Source organism: Plectropomus leopardus, chromosome 22 (assembly GCF_008729295.1).
Source record: "Plectropomus leopardus isolate mb chromosome 22, YSFRI_Pleo_2.0, whole genome shotgun sequence".
Lineage (NCBI taxonomy): Eukaryota > Metazoa > Chordata > Actinopteri > Perciformes > Serranidae > Plectropomus > Plectropomus leopardus.
The window spans coordinates 20,091,677-20,109,331 of NC_056484.1; positions in this window are offsets into that span (position 1 = coordinate 20,091,677).

Genomic DNA, 17,655 nt, shown 5'->3' on the forward strand with positions numbered 1-17,655 from the left:
GTGGTTTTCATCTGTTTCCATCTGTTTTATGTGGCTTTGATTGAAATTACAAAGATCCCTGAGAAATCACATTCCTCTCTTTGAGCCAACTGAAGTCCTGAGTTCTCTGTAATCTGCTTTTCACTGATTTCCACGTTGTTTTCTTCCTATCTTCCTACCTTGTGTTTAGATATCATAGCTTCAAGGTGCTGACTCTTTGCCTTCTAACTACCAGTATAAGTGCTTGTATACTGCCCTGCTGCACTCGCTGTAAAATTACTCCACAGAGAAAATGTTTCTACCTGGCATTCTCTCTTCATCTCCTCAACTTCCTCCATCTGTCACCGTCTGCGGTTGTTTGAGAAAAGACACAACATCGCAACCCGACTCACTGGCTCTCTGTGATTTTGTAACGCTGGATGATTGGGGCGCAACCCGCTCATCAATCACCGAGCCACGGTCAGAGACATTCCTGCTGTAAATATTAGGTGATTCAATATTACTCTGCCCTCATTATCTGCTATTAGGCTGGGAAGGAACACACAAATTCTGACTCTGTGGCCCCCAAATCCCGTCTGGGCCCTAGATGAGGAAGTAATCACTCTGCAACATTGTCTGAACATTTTCAGCACAAGAGAGAGGGCAGCTCACCACCAAAGCCGCACCAGAATGAAAAGGAGCAATTAATGGGCAAAGTCATTTCAGCCTGATAGTTGCTTTCAGCTGTTTCTCATGCCTTTGTACCATCCAACGACGCTGGAATCATTACAGATGAGTCGACACCCTCCTCTGCATTTCATATATCTACTTTTTTTGTACCAGCATTGATTTACACTGCAGTTTGCCCTCAGTTTCCTTTGATTTGCTCAACTTTCCAAGACGCTGCTGGCTTTCACATACTTTGGACACATAAATGCTTCAACTTTGGGTTCTTTTGCTTTTAGTTTAGGGCTGAAACAACTGGAGTAAGTCTAGTATCTAATATACTGAAAACAATCAATGAAAATAATTTGCATCAAAGCTTAATTTAATCCCTATAACTACAGTGCACTGAGTTTTATATGGGTGATTATTACTGGCACAACACACTTATGCTGTTGGCAAGTGATGGAAGGACAAAATCTATAATTACAAGATATGATGACGCAGATTGTAAAATAGAGAAAAAGGAAGAAGGTTCTGAAGGACAAAGAGAAGAGACAGGCCAGAGAAAATAACAGAAAATCTCCCAAGTTTGAAGTAGTTTCAAGCTGATATAAAGCAAAAACTCTTTACAGTGCGTCTATTATAAAAATGTCAATGCTTCATCAGGAAGCACCCTGTCCAAAGAGCCAAGGGAACATTGGCTTTATCTTGAAACAAGAATCAATACGATTGCTAGCTGGAATATGGACTCTGAAAGGATGTATGGTACTTATAGTAAATTATGCCGATATTTGACCAGCTCTGTGTCGCTTCAGTGTGGGCAGTGATGTTAAATGCAAATGAAGGTTGCTCAGACTCGCTCCCTTTTTCTATTTGTTACAAATTTGTGCCTGATGTTTAAAATAATTCTTGGTCTTACACCGGGAGCAAATTCAAAAGTGGATGCTCTGGAGATGAATAAATATGCTCGGCATAATGCACAATCCCGGTCTACACATCAGCAGTCCAGTTCAGTTCAGGTCAGATCAAATGAGCTGAACAGTGACAGAAGCAGCTGTGAGATACAAGACGGAAACAAACCACAGAGTTGGACTTGGGTGGCGCTGCAGTAGGAATGACTTGCAATACACTTGAGGTTGGAGAAGGACTTGTGTAACATGATCTAGCCTGCAGCCATCACGCAAACTCTGAAGAAGACGTGTTAGTGGTCATTCACCGGTGTGTAATGAGTTTGCAGCCCCCCGGTGATTTCAGAATGGAGCGATCCTCATTTCATTAATATTTATGACAAATCGTGGCTGGTTGCACCCTCACTCTGTGTGTGTATGTGTGTGTGTGTGTGTGTGCTCTGAAAAGACGGCTAAACGAGCCTAACAAGTAGCAATTATTTGCTGCTGAACCACTGCTCCAGCTCTGAGAGGAAAAATTTAAATTTTTCCAACTAAAAGCACATGATATTCATCACTCAACAACATTCAATTTAAGTGTGAGCGTTGGAGAGGGATCAGGCAGTGGGGGCTCGCAGTGATATTGCGGGATAGTTGAAGGATCAGTGCAGCATGGGGTCAGGGTGAGGGATTAATAATACTACTGTGGCTCCACACACACACACACACACACACACACACAAACACAAATACACATGACCTATTATTCTCCTAAGTTGCTGCGCACTTCCGTTCCAACAACATATCCGCGGATTTATGAGTAGACCTTGAGAACATGTAGCTGATTGTACTTTTTGTTATGCTTGGACAAGATGGGAGATTCGGTACAGGAGGGGGGGTATAGTTATTTCCATACAATAGCACTGTGAATCAGACACACTGTAAGCAAAGGGAAGCAGGACATCCAAGCAAAATAAACTCAATCTCATTCATGGCTTCTTGTGCGCATTCCTGGACAGTGATTTTGTGCAGGTCGCATTCATACATGAGCGGACCGGCTCGTCTGTACACCACAGCACTCATTTTCATCTGATTTATATTCAAGTGCAATTACATGGATCATAAAAATCAATGAAACAGGCGATTCAGGGAAAGACTAGAAGTTGTGTAAGACGCAAATTGATTGGGAAACCCTCAAGCAAGCAGACGAACCAAGAAAAAGCAAACTCATACAACTGGGAATAGCCAAAATCAACACATCTCATCGGTTTTTAAACATTACCATTGAAGGGGGAGTTTGGATTTTTTGAAGTGGGGTTGCATGAGGTACTTCATATCCATATCAATATCAGTGTATTTCAGCACGCCCCAAGTTTGGAGATGCAGACGGGAGTACCATTACAGAAGCTGAACAATGTACTGCTGTGGATGGGGGCAGCAGCAAAACTTATTTAAGCCAACTACAAAACATTCCACTGACAAAAATCTATAAAATTTTAACCCTTTAACACCTGGATTGACATTGATTTTACTGTGCTGCAATTAGTTGCCTTTCACAAGCACTTTAACCTCTGAAATCTGAGAAAACTGGTTTAATTTCTTTTGAAAACGTGGGTGAAAACATAATAAATAAGTCTGCAAAGAGTCCTGCAAAAGGTGTAAAAGGTGACAAGGATATAAAGTTAGATAGTGGTTGTGTTATTAGATATAATAAAAAAAAAAAAATAGGGACAAATGTCCATCAAGCTAAATTCATAATTCTTACAAATATGTACCTAAAATTATGTTATAGAAAAAATAACATAATAATTGGCCTATTTTCAGGTCATTTTGGTAATACTGAGAGTATTATAACCACTCCACCTTCCCATCAGACAGCCTGTTTTGATGAGAAAGCCGTTAGTGGTTTTTGTTCCAAATCTATCCACTCAAAGCTACCAAACTTCATTGACAAAAATCATTTTGGCAGTTGACCAACAGCTCCTGTGTTCAGCTATGTTAAATCACTGTTTCTGTCAATGGAGTCTGTCTTTGAAGAGAGCAATATAATGGTTTCATTTTCCATTTGGAAAACACTGTTTGATATTAAAGTAAAGCAGTAAAAATTACTCTCAATATAGTTTACGCCTCAACAGACATTGATTTTTTTTTTTAAGTGGGACTTTATTTAGGGGGATAAAATATGTTTTGTTGCTGCCCCCATCCCCAGCAGTTTGCTGTTTAGCTTCCTGTCTGCCTCTCCAAACTGGGAGCACACAGACTGCCATCTACTGTAAATAATACAGTGATTTCTTGTTAGTAGTCCCTACAACCCAACGACAAAAAACAACTTAACTATTCCTTCAACGCTCTGATTTTGAGGTCATGCTCCTACCTGCTTGGCGCGCAGATCTGCCTTGGAGGGCATGTTCGGGCTGGCAGCAGGGGTCACAGGGGCACTACGGCTGCCCCCGGCCAACATCGCACGCACAGATGACAGCCACTTCATGATGCCGAAACGGGGGGATTTCACCCTGACGTGCCCCAGAAAAAGTGTCCAAAAGGGGATACAAGAGTCAAACAGAGCCTGGAGGTGGATGGAGAGAACTGCGTGGACACTACGTCCAGGGTTTTTACTCACCGGAGGGTTTCTTGGGCGAGGGGTGTGACTGGTCTACTGTTGCCTCCTCACACTGCCCATTCACTGATTACCCTAACACACACACATTTACACACACATGCCGTTAGACACTGACACAGATCCAAGCGTACACACTCTTACAGTTTATACAAGCATACAAACACACACTAATCCTACAAGCATGCGTGCACATGGGTACACGCCGCCCCCTCCCACCCACTACCCTAGTGACACACAATCCTTCCCCCATCACTCTATCACCATCTGTCACTTTCCCTGTTTCCTGCTGCTCTCCAGCCACATTACTTTAGCCCTGACTTGCATTCCTCTCCCTCACTACACACACACACACACACACACACACACACACACACACCTCCCGCTGTGTCCCATGGCCATCACACAGAGCAGAGATGGATGGCGGCATTAGTTCATCATTAGTGCTTCATATGCAGGCTGAGATGTCCATGTGTCTGTGATGGAATGACTGATGGACAGATGGAGGGATTGATGGTTACTGCTGATCAATTTATTGTTGGATGGAAGGATTTACATGGTTTGGAAGTTGACTGATTTATGTATGGTGGGATGGTTTGGATGCATGGCTGTGGATGTACAGTGCAGTGGATTTATGGGACGAATGGATATATGGCAAGTGCTCTGATTGATGATGCTGATTCTTATGGTATGTCACTGGTGACTATCAGTATTCTGCTGCCTGTTTATAGATACATGCCATTATATGTCCATCAGCATTTACAGAGAACATGCATATTTGTGAACATGAGTTACTCTCTCTCAATTCAGAAAGCAGAGAAGTAAGTCTCAAACTTGTGATGTCATCAAGTAAAAAGTCTGCAATGGGAGCCTGATTTTGTCGACCCATTGAGGGTTTATTTTATTGTATGTTCTCAGTTCTGAAACAATTCATTCACCAATTCATTGTCTGTGGAGCAGCTCTAGTCTTTATACCCTATGACGTCACAAGTTTGAGTTTTAGCACTCTTGTTTTTGGATTTGAGTTTTTACTACTAATGTTTGACTGTCGTAGACCATAGGAATACATGTACAAATTTTGAAGAGTTCCCCTTCAATGCTTTCAAGTACTTGTGCATCCTTGTGCATGTGTTAGTACAGCACAAGCAGCACCGCTAATCAAAATATTGCATCATAATGTTTCTCAGGTCAAAATACAGCCTTCATATAGTACCATTTCCTTTGTAAAAAAAAAAAAATCGACTTGTTGCTGCCAAACTGCAACAAACAGAAGGTCAACATCCATACAGTAAAACTGAACAAGCTGCTTTTCAGGCCCTCCACAGGCTTGCCTCTGGGGATATGTCTCTGATTTGTCCTGTTATAGCAGTAACACCAGAAGGGGAGGGGGGGCTTCTCGTGATGCTGGGTTTGACTGCATCAGTGAAGTGGTTTCATCAAAGTAACCGCAATAATGGTGAAAAATGTTCTTAAAGAAATCCAGGGTTATAAACAGCACTTACAAATGCATGTGTACAGAATGAGTAGATCTCCTGCCAAGGAGCACATATGTCCAAGAATAGAAACAGCAGGAAAGCTGTTCTGGTTTACATAAGATTTGGTATAGGAAGCAATGGGAATCATCAGCACAAATGGAATGTATGTTTGAGCGATTGCTCGGAGTTTACCACGCACTTGTTTAAGTCCATATGACTGGATCCCACAAGACAGCGCATCATGTTTTTGAGGTGACAATCCTCCAGATCAGAATAGCAGCACATGGTGACAAATGTCACAGTGTTGTACATTTAGAAAGCGGATAATCCCCCCGCAGGCTTTACACGGGGCTGGGCGGTATTATTGCTGGCTGGAAGACACCCCTCCAGACGAAACATGGAAGGGGAAAAGTGTGTGGCTGTGTGTTAGTGTGTGTCCGGCTCGGCCTGGTGCCCTGGCTGGGAGCAACGTGGCCATATGTGGAGGCCAGGCGTCCTTCTCTGCTGGTGTCTGTGTGATATTGGTGAGGATATGGCCAAAGCTTCGACTTAATTCATCTCTTAATCCCCTCGTCTCAGTGTGGCGTCGCGTATGGCACGGTGTGGCTGGGGTTAGACGGGAACGACACACTGACCAACGCAAAAGCGAGGTTTGTGAAAAAGGAAGAATCAGGACATTGAAGAGGATACAGAGAGCCTAAGTGACAAACGTACCCTACTTCTGATGACTGGTGAATCATGACTGAGTGTGTGTGTTTAAGTGTGCGTGCATTTCCAAACAAGGAAGTGTGCCTTTGGGGAGACATCAACTCTGTCTAATCTCCGACTGCGAGACGTTTCCAGTAACAAACACTGAATCATGCAAAACATGTCAGTGAGCCAGGGTACAGCCTCATCTGTAATGCTCTCTGCTCTCATGCCTTGATTCGTAATGAAACATCCCTGTCGCTGTAATGGCTTCAATATTACAGCAGGAAGGAGACAATTAAAGCTCAGATGATGCAAAAACCCAACAATGGCTCTGACATGAACACAGCCGGAGGCAGAGCGGAATATGACAAGTGGCGTGCCTGTTTTTGTGGGTGGTGAAATAGGAAATAAAAGTAGTTGTCAGCTGTGATTTGTGAATGAAGATATTACAATAATGAATGGGGACTTAAAAGCACATGTTGCAAATTCATGAAATTAAGTCAGTGGTTTTAAACATTAATAAAATAATAGTAAATCAGATATTTTTGATGAAATTGGTTACGATGCTCTGACAATGTCGAACAAAACAATTAGAAATACCACGTCAATTGCTGTATTAGAGTCCCATTCAGTTTCACAGATGCAGACTATTTTGTATTTGTACATTGGAAGCTATAAATTTGATGGTTAAAAGTACACATTTTAAGTGTAAGGTTAAAGGAGAACTGTTGTATTTCTAACCTTGACCCTATTTTTCCATATATTTGTGTCTTAGTGACTAATTGGAATAACAACTTTTAAAATTGGTCCAGTGTTGGGCGTGGAGGATGCTGTTGGCAAGCTGCAATGTAAAGTGCAACCTGCCAATTTATGTGCATTAAAGTACTTTTTTTTGCCATTGACATACTCAGGTTGTTATTGCAGGTGTCATATATTACCTTTCACTTTTTAAGGGTTTGTTTTTTGTCCTATTTTTGCGAAAGGAGATGTTTCACATTAAAATCTCATGAGAAGTGACTTGTTGCAGGAAAACCACAGTGTAAATGTTAGCGAGAGTTAGAGAGAGGAGTGCCAGGAAGAGTTTCTTTTGTTAGAGTAAAAGTTTCTAAAAGATTTTCGATGTCATTGCTGGATATTTATTTTCCACATTGTAAAAAATTCTGTGTGATTTATGAAGGACACTTCTCCTTAATCAGACAAAAAAAGACTGGAATGAGCGGAAAACTATTTTTTTTTAAAATGTAATTTCTTTGTAAGGTCCTTATGGTCTTAGGTCATAATGTGGTAAGACAATCATTATAACAATCTGAGCCTGTCAGTGGCAAAACAAACACTTCCAATGCAAACTGGCAGGGTGCACCTGTCTGAAGGGTTACACTGCTTGCTTTGGTCTTGCTCAATAGTGGTACGATTTTTTAAAAATGTTCCAAGTCACTTAGACGCAAAAACATGGAAAAGTAGGGTCCAGGTTAAGGACTGTGTTTTAAAATTACAGGCGGAAATGCAACATTATCTATCAGTAAGTAATGTGTCAGGTCTTACCTTTATGTGTATATCCTGCATTTTGCCATGCAGGCTACATAAAAGAACGCCTGAAAGGTGCAGACACTTCTGTAGACTCAAAACACTATGACACTGACTGAATGTTTTTTTAGGATCAAACATCTATTTTTTTAAGCATGCAGAGGATGTACTTTTTAAGTCCACAGTGAAGTCTGCAGGGTTTTGGCAGCCTATGTGTAGCCTGAAAGACAAAATCCAGGGCCAAATAAGTCTATTCTCTTTTTCTTAAAGCTTATTGCGGGAAATAAACTATCATAAGCGAAGGCGACCTACATGGAACGCTTTATATCAACTCAGAGCTTCTCTTATCTGTATTATGACAGCTGGGCGTAAAGAGGACACATTTAGACAGATTTGAGTGAGTAAGTGAAACTAAAGCTGCAGTGCAGGGGGTGCAAATACAGGATTCAGAAAAGTGAAGGGGACATGTCCCTCCTGATGATGACATCCTCAACAGAGTCACTGGGAAGAACAGCTCTCCAGAGTTGCTGCAATTCCAAACTTTAATCAAAGTGGTACTTGGACTTATCTGAAGAGGTGATAGTGTACGCCTCCCAAATCAAAGGAGCTTTAACTCTTTCAAAAAGCACAGCCTGCAGCTGACTTCTGTCTACAACATTTCATCTTTTACAGAAACACTTTATCAGCCACCACAAAGCTGGACCACAGAACAGAGGGACGCAACTTTGTTCCAAACTCATAAACATCAAGCTTCAATGTAAACCGCACTCCCTGCGACACCAGGGGGTGAGGAGGATGGAGGGGAAGGATACTGAGGTACAGTACGGACACAAATACTCACACAACAATGAATGGGCTAAAAAAATCCTGTGATGTTTTGGCAATAATGTCCTTTCATGTCAGGCCAATAAAGCTAATGTAACTGAGATTGAGAGCGAAACACGCAGAGGAGGAGGAGGGAGGGAGAGAAGGCGGAGTTATGAGCATTTGAACGGCGAGCTTTGGAACTCCTCCACATTCCTTCGCGCTCCCACATCCCTCCCACGTTTTCAGCGCTCACTCTGTGCTGAAATGCCCCAGTGGAGACGGCTGCTTTCATCCAGCTCCAAGCGGCCCGAGAGAAAATCAAGAGGGCTGTAAATGTTTCGGCGTGAGAGAGGCATTAAAACTAATTCCCTGAAGACAGAAAAGGGCTTTTCCGAAGCGGGTGGGACAGCAGCCTGAGCTGCACCCTCGGACACAGCAGCGCTGCATACATGGACCGCCATCACCTTTGCACCGCATCCCTTTGTGGTTCAGAGGCCTTAAGCTATCCAAAACTTTGCTTATTTGGAACATATGTGAATGTAATGTATCAGAAATCATTGTTGCTCAATACCCATGATTTTGTAGATTTGATATGAATTGCTACATCGACTCTGCAGATCTGGACAATGTGTTTGAGAAATTAAAAAATAACAAAATGTCCCATGCCTCTAACTCACACAAATACCTTTCCCAAAAACTCCAAAAACAACAAAAAGACTGGGAACTATATTCTTCACAGATGACAGAAAAATGTATCCTCCATGCAGACTGCTGCCATTACTGTCTGTCAAACTGCTACAATGAGAAGCTCAGAAGAAGCAAAAAGAACAAAGTGAGGAAATCCCAGAGGGTGCTGGGACACAGAGCCATTAGTCCGCCTCAACGTCCAGTTTCCCTCCTGTGAGGTTTCCGTGCTTGTTGTTTCCTATGTTGAGGCTGTTTTCACTCTCACTGTAATCTGGTATGGTTACTGTAGTCCTGATGATTCTGTGACATTATGAATTCAGACTAAAGTAAAACCTTTGACCACCACATTCTAATCAGTCCATCTTTGAGTCAAAGTAGACGTTCGTGCCAAGTTTTAAGAAATTCCACAAGGTGCTCTTGAGAAATTGCGTTCACAAGGGGTAAATGCAAGGTCACACTAAAATCTAATCAGTTCACCCTGAGTCCAAATGGATGTTTGTGCCAAATTTAAAAAAATTCCCTCAAGGCGGTCTTGAGAAATCACATTCACAAGAATGAGAAGGATGGACAGACAACCAGAAAACATATTGACTCTGGCCACAGTTATCACCGCTGACGAGGCATAAAAAACAGCAGGGCAATATTCTGATTCATAACTCAAGATTCCTGATATTTAGGTTGTAAATTCATAATAGTATTAGATGAAAATGTTTAACTGATACAAACGGATTTGCATATATTGGTTCATGAGTTAATACACAAACTTTTTAAAAAATGCATTTATATTTAGATTGATTGTTTACTGCAGTTCTCATGAGTTCGGTGTTTTGCAGCGGGGATTTTGGGCTGTTCCTCCTTGTCGTTTGTTCGCCTGTGAACGATCAAGAAATGCACATTGATTTATGACTCAGTAATAGCAAAATATTTGTTATTTGGGGAGTTTATGTAAGTCTCATGCGAAGCTTACTGTAACAGTGAAATTAAATCTGTGTGTTTCATGCACTGCCTTTTCTCCGTCTCCCAGGGTGTTCACACACGTGTTAATAGTTCCCGGTTAACAACAGAGGGGAGTAAATAGAGGGGAGTGTACATACCCAAATTTAAACCTGATAAATACATTTCTTACACGAAATGTCTAATTTGATACAAAGTATGGCTTATTACTATCCTGTAAAATGAAGTGTGGCTGTGTCTGTTGTTATGAGATCTACAAACCTCATTAAAAAAAAAAAATGTTCTCGCAAACATGTGACTTTAATCTCCAAACTGTGATTTTTTTTCTTGGTATATTACACCCCTCCCTCAGCCAAGTATTTTTTATTTATTTATTTATTTTACTTACAGTGATTGTTTTAGTTTACCCTTATCCATTTATTTATTTCTTGATATATCTACCATTGTTTTAAAAGTGTATTCCTCCTCTCTCTGTTAACATTATGTTTGTTTTTATGGAAAAGAAGCATGCCAAGGCCATGTTTTGTTATCTTTGAAAATTATGCCTCTCAAAAGAAAACAAAAACCATTGAAACAAAAAAAACATAGATGTTAGATGTTTGTTTCTTGCCGCAGCTGACTCTTATCTCGCGTCTGTTTGTTTTCACAGAAACATTCATCAGCTGTGTACCATAGTTTGCATTGTGCGGGTACACAGCATCTCGCTCTAACAGAACTCATTTCCCACTTCCTTCAGTGGGCAATGAATCACCCAGTGTTACCTCAAGTAAAATGCACCGGGTCGCATCTTCCACATGTTCCAACGAACACGCCCACTGTGTAAGCACGGCTGCGATGGAGTGATAAACAGCCCTGGGCTCACAGAGCAGCGTGACTGGTTGAAAGTGAGGCAGCACAGGTGGGACTGATTGCAGACTGACACACAGTGGGGTCAGCACAGGCCACTGTTTCACTGCACATGAATATTGATGCGATGAAGTGGAAGAAGTTGAAAGTAGTGACCTTGATGAGAGGACTTTGTTGTAAGCCAGAGGACTAGTGCTGCTGCAGTGCAGTGCAGCTTGGCTGTAGATCTGGACAACCCCTCTCATCCTCTGCCAAAGGATCCAGGGGCCAGCGGGGACTTGAGACGTTTTTGGAGGGCCTTTTTTTTTCTCCCAGCAACAGCTTTTTTGGAATGAGGCAGATGTAAACAATTACTGAGCAAAACGCTCATGACGGGGAGGAAACAGAGAGGGATTAGCTGAGTTTCATCTCCAGAGTTTTGGCATTAATTGACGCACAAGCGAAAGCAGAGATGCTTTTTTTTTTTAAAAAATAAGAGAGAGAGGACCCCCTCCACATCCCCTTTTCAACTTTGTAGCCTGCAGATTTTGGCTCTGTCAGAACAGCACTGCTGCGCTTTGAGACCCCCCAGTGAAAACAGTCGGAATCAGCGGTTTCTCTTCACATGGGGGATTGTGTCAATCAAAAGGGGAAAGTACGGAGGACTTGAGTTGAGAATGTCACAGACAGGAAATATAGCATTTGTGGAAAAACACTGGTGCTTCAGTTAGACAGGGCTGATCATTTCCCAAATTTGTCCAACAGTAAATGCTTTCTCTGTCCTTTAACTTGATGAGAGGGGCTACGTAGAAATTCTACACTGGGTCCAAAGAGTGGGAAAATGACGAGTAAAAATAGAAGAATCTAGAAGGAATAGGTAAAAAGAATGAGAGAAAGATTGGGACTTAAATCAGATAGTTCCAATTTCTTTACAGTGTGGGTGTACGGTTACTTATCCATAAACAGTACATCACCTGCAGGAGATGTCAGGCAATACGTCTCTGGAAAAGCAGGAGTCTGACACGGAAGCTATGCACTGTACTGCTGTGGATGGGGATCAGTGACAAAATGTACTGTAGCCACCTTAAAAAATCAAAATCAGTTTAATTGTATACTATATTTAGAATGATTTCACTGCTTTACCTTGCAGTCAGAGCGATTTACAACAGGAAAATGAAGGTATTATATCGCCAGACTCCATTAAGAAAAGCTGTGATCTTAAATTGCTGAACTCAAGAGCTGCTGGTCTACTGCTGCCTTATGCCTGGTTCACACTGGACATGGAAGCATCCCGATATGTTAATTGAGGCGCATCCGTCTGTCAGCAGTCACCTAGCCGTTCACACCATTCCTCCGCACAGATCAGCAACAATTCTCCTTTCTGCTCTTTTTTTTTTAATCATACAGAGAGCTCTGTCCCTTCTGGCTTGTGTGTCACAGGTTGGAGATTTTAATCGATGTCGTGAAAGTGTGAGATAGAGCCTAAAAGCATGAGACTCATGGCAGATGTGTCACAGCTGGCAACCCTGGTGGGTAAGGGATTCACAGAATTTTTTAAATAACCGAAATAACCGACATGGGCAAGATTATGTCGGTTAGAGGTTCTGAATATGGGTTTCAATCAATTTTCGATGAATTGCCCAGCCCAAACTGAAACTCCTATTGGTTTGTTTTTTTAAGGTGGGACTATTTTAAAGTAGCCAAAATATATTTTGTTGCTGGCCCCATCCACTGCAGTACATTGCTGAACTTCCAAGTTGGACTCATACAGTCCCACATCAAATTATCCACACTATCCCTTTAAAGACAGGCAGAAATATGACCTCTGGTGATGCACTCCAAAATCTCCATAAACCTGGGTATAAAATTCACCAGAGCCTGTTATTAATGATATAATATTCATGCAGCAAAACACCTTTGGGATCAGTGCAAACCTGAAGGTTAGATAAACAGGCTTGTAGCCAGCAGGTTGCCAGTTAAACCAGCAAAACACTGTGGTCGCACAGGGCTGTGAAACACAAGAAGTGCCTCACATGATTTCTACATACTTGGTCAACATTCCCTGAATACACACAAGTTACGAAAATACAAAAAAGGCAGATTTCTTTCATCTCCTTAAGTGGCTGCTGAGCACAACGCAGTCCCAGAATAGATTTTGGATAACGACTCCCCACGCTGCCTGAATAATTTATCCTTACTTTTCCCTAGAATGAGACTGGGAAGTTTCTGCCAAAAATAAAATCTCTAGTAAACACGAGCTCTTTAATATGTGTGTGTTTAAAAAAAGATAATAAGTGGGCATTACAGGGTAGAAATGCTGCCTGGCATTTTGGCAACCAAATGTCTGGTTTATGACACGATAGGAGAAGGCAAGGCGAGGGAGGAGGTCACGAGGTACATCGGAGGACAACGGGCCTTAAAAGTGTGCTTCAGAAATGACTGACAATGTACAGTTTGTACTCTAGGTGTGTGCTGGCAGTGGTTTCAGAAGCCTACGAGACATGAAGGAGACATGCCAGAACAGTCACACACAGGGGTAGGTGTGTGTCTTACAGTTGGAGCTGTAGGCGACTAGGTGAGTGGCAACAGAAAGAGATGTGTGAAAACAGAAGACGAACTACACTACTGCATTGTTTCATTGCCAGCTTGGATTGGCGCCATGTGTCTTTCAAACACCCGCAATGTTTCGACAGTAAATCTTCTCCAATTGTGAGGGCAGCATCTCGTCAAACAGGTTTGCCCCTTCGTCGCATTGCGATAATTATAAGAAAAAAATGCATTGGAAAATTCAGTGTCTGATTGTCACAGCAAACTTGAACCTGCTTCCTCTGTGATTGAAATGCGATAAGAGTGGGAAACTTATCGAGTTTCAGGTTCAAAAGTTCAGATATGTAATCTATCATTGGTAAGCATTTACGCTCTGCAAGTATCAAGAGCACTCTACAGTATCAAGACTTCATCTTTTGTTGACCTCTGACCTCTGCAGAGCAGGATTAAAGACAAAAAGCTGAGGTTTAAGAACCTAAATTCAAAGAGCAAATTTAAATATATTTTCATCTCTATTTGCTCCATGAGTAAACAACAAAAAAGGAATAAGGGCTATATTGAAAGAAAAATCTTAGACTATGGGAATAAAGTCATAATCTCAAGAAAACATATAAAAGAATAAAGTCAAAATTTAGAGAAAAATTATGTAATAAGTATTAGTAATATTTTGACAATAAAGTTATAACTTTGCAAGAACAAAAAATCGCAATCTTACATGATTAAATTAAAAAGTCACAGATTTAGCATTTTTATGCATCCTATCAATTTAAAACAGTAATTTAATGAAGCCTTAAAAATCATTTTTTTAAATTACAGAATTGCATGGGATTTGAACCCCCACCACCAGTGTAAAAGTCCCAGTTAGTCATTCATCCACCACAACTTGGATACAAAGCAGACTTTGTCTCTATTTATTTCATGTTACCTGACTTTCTGTCCTTAATGTGTGACTTTTTCTCTCAAATTTACAACTTAATTCTTGCAATATTATGGATTTTTCCCCTGAATTTATGACTTTATTCTCATAATATCATGACTTTATTCTCAAAATGTATTGTTTTTCCCCAGTTTGGCTTAATTCTCTTTCGTCATAAACATTTAAAAATAAAAAATGCTACGTGATTGAACACCAAAATTTACATACAAACATAAGAGCTTATTTTGTGGATGAGGGAGGAATTAAACTATTTTGGAGACTAAATGTTTTAAGCTTAAGACATTCGATTTTCATATCGTCCCATGTCTAATCTTCATCTATTATTTCGCATTTTGCCAACAAGCTAATATATACAGTGTCTCATGGTGGACTGGGTTATGTATGACTGGTTCTTCCATATAGAACAGCACAGGGATTACACAACCTATCCCTCCACAATGCATTACAACCTAATTAATCATGGTGCAGCCTGACTACTCAATTATTGTTCAGCTTGTCTCTTCACCCGCCTGTTTGTTCCAGAAGCCTCTGTGTCCTTGTCTGATTGGTTGTTGTGAAAAGGTGCACCTTGTTTTGATGTCGACATGCTCTTTTCAGCTATGCCCTGTTTATTCACACATGAATACGACTGTTGTCACCCACAAACCACCAGATGTTATTTGTTGAAAGCAAATGACCCGAGGCTCTTTCCATTGTGTTGTGGGTGAGAAAAACAGGGTGTTTTTTTGACCAGATAAAGAAAAATATGCAGCAAGAAACCAATGAAAGAGCAGAAAATGACAACATGATGCAAGCCACCACATCACCAAAAAGTGAAGAAATCGATGTCAAAAACAAAATTCACCCATAACCAATGGGTGACAGATGAATCGTTGGGGACATTGAGAGGAAAACAGAACCATTTGCCTCTGTATATTGTATATTTGAAAAAAATGCATCGTAATGTTTTGTTTTTTTCAACCAGAATGCAATGCAAATTTCATTCTGTTACTCCTAGGGCCAAACAATTTTACAAAAATGCCAACAACAGATGATTTCTCACAATTAATGACCCCTTCCTCACAAGGGAATAATATGGACAATGGGAACATGTGTTTGGAAGTTAAGCTCATTGCTAAAAAGCCCATCCCAACAAGATCTGTCAGTCAAGCAGAAAGGTTTAACCCTTTGGAGCCTGAGCAAAGTGGCTTGATTTCTTTAAAAAACATGAGGAGAAGCAACTAAAGAAGAAATGACTTAAAAACTACACCAATTTGCTCAGGGTTCAAAGTTTTAAATACTTGTGAAGGCGTGAGAAAAAAGCACAAGAAAAGTAATGTTGCCCTCAGTTTCAAAGGGGAAGTGATTCGGTAATCTATAAACTATTAATCCCCTATTTAAACATTTGAAGTTGGACAAAATACCTTTTTCCTCTACTTCTGAACATTTCTGGAGCTCATAAAGCAGTCCCAGAAAACCACTCCACGTTAGGTGCCAGTGTCTCCTACCGTCCCAAAACTGAGGGACTTTCTCAACCATTTGTCCCAACTATTGTCAGGCCTTTACCAGTAATCTTTGATCACATGGTCCCTCTTCTAAAACATCATACCACAAGGGCACACAGGTCTCAAACTGGCAGCCATAATGGTTTTCCCATGGCACAGACACAAAGAGACACCAATATAGCCTCATACACAAGCATGTGTGGTCCTGAGTTAACTTCCTTTGTGTGTTGCTGTTTTCCTTTGAGGTAAAGCAGGCGTCCGCAGGAGTCAATGAGTTTTTAAGTGGCTCTGGTGACTTTGTGGGACAAACAAGCGGCAAAGGTCCCGGCCCAGCACCCAAAACCTCAGACTGAGCTCCACACATGGCAGGAATGTGAGCGAATGAGAGAGTGTCTGAGTCAGCGCATGCATTTTGTTTGGATGGGACTCTTCGATATGTGTGTGTGTGTGTGTGTGTGTGTGTGAGTACACCGAGACTTAATCAAGCCATTGTTCCTGGAGCGAACATTGAGGTTTTTCAACTGTTGATATCACCAGAACAGCAGAAATATATTATTTTTTATTCTAAACATCATTTTTCTGTTTCCTCTGCTGACATGAGGAACAAAATCCTCACCATTTACTTAACTAGAGGGGCGAGCTTTCACTCACGCATTGTGTCTCTGAAACGTTCGGGGCAGCTCTGTGCGCCGGGCAGCTGCCAATCGGTAATGAAGAACAAAAGCGGCACATCTGCTGTGGCTTTGGCGAGAGAGCGCCAAGGCGGCCTCAAAGCAAACTCCAACCTTTTATAAGAACCATAAAAAGACCGCACTCAGTGCTGGGACAGAAAACAAGAGGGGGGAAAAAAATCATAATAATAATCTGGGTAAACAAAATCTGCTGGCTATACAGAAACACGCTCAGATGGAAAGTTGACGGTGCTGCAAGGCAACTAGAGGACAGCTATCAACGGGACTAATCCACGGGAACTAAGAAGGCAGAATTCTTCCAACTGAGGAAATTGGACACCATCATTATATCTGCCGTATCTGCAGTTCTGGAAAGAAGGAAAACACGCAAACTAGATGAAAGTTTTGGCATTTGAAAGCTCCAACGTGTCAAACAGATATCAAGGGATGAGCGAGTCCAAAGAATTACGGCACTCTTGGAGATGTGGGTTTAGGCCTCGCAGAAGAGCTGGAAGGCTGGGGCATGATGCTACATATACAATTATTATACAATAAGAGGAATCAATAGGATTACAAAAACTGTTTCTTTATAAATCTGTTCAACAGTAAGGTTAGATAGGGAGAGAAGAGAGTGGAACAGATAGAGCTAAAGTTGGCTCTGTGGAGACAGAAGCAATCAGGGTCAAATAACTGAGAACCCAACAGCGTTGGTCTTGAAGTTGATCCCAGTCTGCTTCAGCTAATTGACAGATTTGTGTCGTGAGTTCACCGACTTGACAAGAACGAACAACTTACATTAAAACCACCACAGCACTAAAGTTACTAGAAGCTTCCCAAATGTGGGAACTAAGGAAAGCATCTGTTGTTTTGCGACACTGCTTGGTGGTTTTTCTTATTTGTATTGAGATCGTATCAATTTTTAGACG